A 5898-nucleotide genomic window follows, 5' to 3' on the forward strand; every position below is an offset into this window, starting at 1 on the left:
CCTTGTGTGTGCATGTGAGTGAAGCCAGGAAGCATGAGTGAGACAGCAAGTTTAGCTGCAGTAGCCAGAGAGAGAGAGAGAGAGAGAGAGAGAGAGAGAGAGAGAGAAAGGGGAAGGGAGGGCCTGGACATGAGTCCTGCCCACATAGTGTGAACTCATTGGCTGGTGAGTGTGTGTGGTTTAGGCGGGCTGGGGGTGAGTGCCACATCCTCTCTACTCCGATTGGCTGGTCTGCTGATGCCTTTGGGGGCAAACCAAGTGATGGAAGAGGAAGAGGAAGAGGAGGAGAGAAAGGGGGCTGCCTAATTACAAGCATGGAGGAGAAACAGGGAGGGACATACAGTATTAGAGAAAGAAAAGGAAAAGTGTCGGGACCTGAGGCTCCACGTTGTGTGCGTTTTGTGTATCATGGGAATACTGCTTGTGTGGTGTCATCTAAGTGTCCACAAGCCCCGACATTCATATTCGACTTGAAACAGCATCATTTACACTGTGTTTGAAGCCTAAAAGTCCACCAGAAGTGGCTAAGTCAGCCGACGGCCCTGAATAAACTTCGTGGGAAGATATCAGCAAACATTTAGGCTTAAAAACACGGTGGAAATGTTAATTTTCTGAGTCCAATTTGAATGTTGGAGCTTGCGGATACTTGACACGACACAAGCAGTATGGAGGCAGGATGTGACGTGGTTTTTTTTCTGTTGTTTCTTTACGTCTGAAGGTAAGTCCCTAATAACTCCATCGGCATAGGGGTGAGTAGATACTGAATGAATTTTTATTTTTGGGTGAACTATTTCTTTAATCCGTTGATACACAACATGGGTCAAATGTCCTCCACGACTCTCTCTCTTTCCCTCCTTCCCAGCTTACTCTCCTTCCTACCCATTCAAAAAACGGCAGTAAAAAGGCCAACATTTAAAAAAAAAAAAAAAATGACCCATACAGTATGTGCTCACTACGGAAAACATCCATTTCACATAGCTGCTATGGCACATCTGATGCATGTAAGTCTGATTTAACAATCCATTACGAGTGAGAAATAGAAATATGAGCAATTCTAACTAGCTGTTAGCTAGCTAGCTTCTTTTCTGGTTAGCTAACCATAGCTAGATTAGGCTAACATAACAAAACTTGAAATATCACAGTATATACTTAGTAGACTGCTTTATATGCTGTAGATTTTCTTTATCCAGAGTGTTAGTATGGCTGGTCACAATCATTTAAGACTTACGGTTGATCTAGACTATGTTCTACAGGATCAAGCTGCATTGTGGGTGTGTCCTGGAATCCTGCACTCCGTAATGAAGAAGGCTCCTTTGAAATGGAAGAATTCATCTTCTGTCATTAACGGCTCCTTTGATGACATATAAAATTGGCTTCCATGTCCTCAAAGGAGCCTTCTCCTAAATGAAGAAGAAGCCATGCATGAATAAAACAGGAATTGAATATGGGTAACGTTTGACCCATGTTGAGCATTAGAAAGGGTTTGCATAGCTTGCATATCAAAGAGTTAACCTGTTGCGTCAGGTGGGCTGTTTGACCGATAAGCGTGAAACATTGTTATTTACAGAACTGCGTTGTACAGATAGGTAGTGATGCAACATATCTTTAGAAAGCTAAGATTCCGATCACCACAGCCGGTACAATCAACGTCTCAGTCAGACCACCAGCAAAAAAAAACAATAACAAAGTCGACGTCACTCACCTAAGAAGCATCATATTATCCACAGATCGATAACATTCCAACAAAAACGGTCTTGGTACATTGCCAAAGGTCCAGACGATCCAATCCAGTATGAGTCCAAAACACACTATTACATCAAAGAATAGCCACAGTCTGCTGTTATTCAGGTTAATCCCCTGAACAACTAAACTCAACAGTGAAGTAAATCAAGGAAAACACCATCATGGCACACAAGATGAATGACCAACAGCTGGTAAACTTTCCGCTGTATCTTGCAGAACTGAGGGCCAAGGAGAATGAAGAGAAGAGCAGACAAGAGCTGCAGAAGATGAAAGAAATGTTCATCATGTATGATGACTTTCTTGAGTCCAGTGAGGAAGTGGCGACAATGAAAAATGAGAAAAGGTGGCAGATGGCACTATAATTCTAGAGGCAAGTGAGCGGGAATCCAAACTCAGACAGTAGAAAGAGTAGAAGAGAATTTGCTAAATCAAAATCTGGAGCTCTTTGAATTGCTGGTACAGGAGAAGAGTTTCAGTGCTGACCTCAATATCCAGCTCTGCCAAACAAAGATGACTCTGCTGAGGTACAGACGGACTTGAGAAAACTTCAGGAGACATACAATAAGGTCAAGGCAAAGCTGATGGCCTTTTTGCCTGGTGAAAACGAACGTATTATGGAGTAATTGGAAATGGTTGTTGCAAAATATGTGTCCAAATGTCAGACAGGGGTTATCCACACCAAAGCCTATGCACATTGGCAAACAAAAGGTTTCCCCCTGCAAATTGTCTATGTAAGCCACCCAGAACTTGACACATCTCATCTTGTGATTAATTGCTTTGGTAGAAGACAGCCAAAACAACTGCCTTACTTGACTTAAAAGTACAGATGAGTGCGACTGGTTGGACTTTGTCTTATTTTCCTGTGTTCCAACAGAAAAGAATGCACCTGCCTCTCCTATCATTCCTTCCGCCTTCTTTCCATAACTGAAGTGGGAAAAAAGCCTCTCACTCTCTCCAGGGTCAGCCTATCAGACGGCTGCTTCTGTCTGCGCTGTCCTGTCAGCCAGGCATTACATCATCATCACAACAACAACAGCTGTCTGTTGTCTGGACTCTCTAAAGAACAAATGCATACACAGATGAACTGTTGTCCTCCATATACCACTTAAAGAAGAACTAACTGTGAAGTTAGGCCTATACAGTGAAAGCATCACCATGTCCTGCTGAACAATGTCTGACTACTCACTAGAGCACACACATTTTCTAGGGCAGCAATTTCCTTTGTTCGCTGGATACCATTTGGCATCCTCCCTGCCAACCTGCCTGGACATGTATTCATGTTGGAAATAAACAGTAGGTAGAGTGGAATGGAAGAAAGTCTATAGAGGCTGAAGTCAGTAGAGCCTCCTCTACAATTAATTTGTCTATATGAGAAAAGAAAACTGTTATTTTGACATGTATCAATGGTTATTTGACAAATATAAGTCCATGAAGTGTACTTTTAATAATTGTATACTTAATATTTTCTTAAATAGTACTCTGCAGGTGAGTTCTCTTCATAACATTAGTTATACTAGTCACAGGGTTTTCTGCTGTTTGTATATAGACACTTTACATATACTTACTAAAATACTCTCAAATACCATCAAGATAACTTGCAAACTTGTGTCGGCATTGGAGTTGCATGGTAAGAGATGACGTGAAGAGATAATGTAACACAGGTAAGTTATGTAGTGAGTGAGCTAATAGCAAAACTGAGACCTCATTCAGAGGGTTAAGTCAAATGAAACACTATTCATTTTCCTACCATGTAAGAACAAAAGCCTGCTATGGTGTCAGCACATGAAAAGTAAATAAATGGGGCAGATCTTATTTTCTGTGTAGTATAATGTGGAACCAGCTGATGTGTCAGGAAACGTACATCAAAGCAAAGCAACAACAAGCTCAAAGCATCGTACCACAAACTCCCTTTCTTCAATCTCTATAAACTCCATGAAACCCTGAGAATTCTCTAATTCTGAGAAGACTCTCACTCAAGTTTGCGTCTGACAAGTACACTCACCTGCCGTAAGCAATTAACAGTGTGTTCAATGTACTATCAGTGTTGACTCAAGCCTGTCTGACTCAAACCCAGAGAACAAGCTAGTAACATCGTCATCAACACCATCAGCCATCAGATGTTCAGAGGAGAAGCAGAACCATCGCATTAGAGAGATTAGTGATATATGTGCTCAATAATTAATGAAGGCCCCAAAAATTCAAATGGTCCTCGGTATGAAAATGGTTCTCCACCCTCTGAATAATTCAGTTACCTTTATTGAGAGAAGTTTCCCATGATCCACAGGACACGGCTCACAACAGTCGTCACCGCAGGGATGTTTTGAGGCTTCGAGTTGTTTCTTTCTCCGACTGTCCACTCCACACACACGTTCAAATTCCAGCTTCAAACTTTCATTCATTGTTTCTTTAAGGGTAGTTACCGTATATATAAAATTGAAAGCCGGTGCTCTCTGACTAGTGTATTTAAAAATCATAGAACTCAATCTTAAAAGAGCCAGAGCTGAAAAACCAGCGTCTCAACTGGCCATTTCTGTGTTTGTGTGTGTGTGTGTGTTTGTGTGTCAAGGCTCTTATTGTTGCTTCACAGGGGAGACAAAGACACACACACACACACACAAAGAGAGTGAATAAACAGTGCACACACACACTCACACACCTTGCACCCTGAAGAATGTTTATTCCAACTAAAATGAAAGAAAAACGTGTAAGGTTGGGAAGAGGAAGTAGATACAGGATGAACGATGGACCAAACAAGAGGAAATGGAAAGTGCACTGTTAGAGAAAGTGAGAGGAAAAGACCGGCTCTGTATCAGTCACTTCACTGAGTTAGCAGACCAGCTGTGTCGCTGCATGTGTAGTTCAACTGTGAAGTTACTGTAGGTCACCACTAGGATAGAGTGGGATTTTGCTCTGTGTGTGAGTGTGTGAGTGTGTGAGAGGGAGAGGGAGAGGGAGAGGGAGAGGGAGAGGGAGAGGGAGAGAGAGAGAGAGAGAGAGAGAGAGAGAGAGAGAGAGAGAGAGAGAGAGAGAGAGAGAGAGAGACTTGGCCCTCATCTGGTAGCGGTCTAATTTGTTAATCCCTGACAGATTAGCTTCTGTTTCACTCCTGTTAGCACGCACCCTTTCTCCATACACTTCCTTCCTTTCTTTAATCCTTTCTAATTTGTTTCCTAATTCCTTCAGTCAGTTTGCATTTCATTTGTCATTATTTCTTTCATTCCTGCTTTCTGCCTACCTGCCTTCATCTTCTACACATCATGTAATCTCTCTTGAATAGATTATCAGAGTAACGGACCATTGCACTGCAATAGTATCGGATCAGTAGTTGGCAATTGTAATGAACATTTTAAACAAAATTGTTTATACCAAAAATATTTAGAAATTCACCGAAACATCATATTCACAAATACATATAAATTGAAATTGAATTCTTCACAGAAAATGTGTTAAAGTTAAGTAACAGTTTCTGTCTGTAAATATCTGTACTCATTTCAGTGTGTGCTGTGCAGACTGACAGATAAAGACACAGGCAGACGGGCAGGGATCCAGCCAGACAGATAAACCACATGGGCAGAATGACCAGAATGGCACTGACAGAAAGACCGAGAGCGGAGAGACAGACAGAGATAAAGACAGAGAGACAGACAGAGAGACAGACCGACAGACAGACGATCACAAGGACTCAGAGTCCGTCCAGAAGCACTGAACAGAGCAACAGTTGTTTTGTCTTTTTGGGAACTATGGTCAGCAGCATTCTTATCCTCCTTCTGCTCTTCATCAATACTGAAGTGTGTGCGCGCGCACACTTCATTGGGATTTTTCTATGGACACAAAAAGATGGAAACACAGTACAGTGAGGAAAAAGTACAAGAGAAATAATTCTAATCTTCGTACAGTCATATCATAGCTACAGTATATAGAAATCAGAGGGCAGGAGTGTAATCAGTGCATAGCTAACATTAACATCTGACATTCTCCCACGGCTGACCTGTTAATGATTGAAAAGTGAAAGGGTTTGATTTAACGTAAGAAATAAAAGGAAGAGTTATGTTTATTTGTTATGTCAGTCACACATTGTGTGTGGTGCATCTTAAATACAGAGCCAATAACAAGGGGAGGACATTCTAAAGGAACAAATCTTTAAACATATAGAAG

This window comes from Limanda limanda, chromosome 3 (genome assembly GCF_963576545.1).
Source record: "Limanda limanda chromosome 3, fLimLim1.1, whole genome shotgun sequence".
NCBI lineage: Eukaryota > Metazoa > Chordata > Actinopteri > Pleuronectiformes > Pleuronectidae > Limanda > Limanda limanda.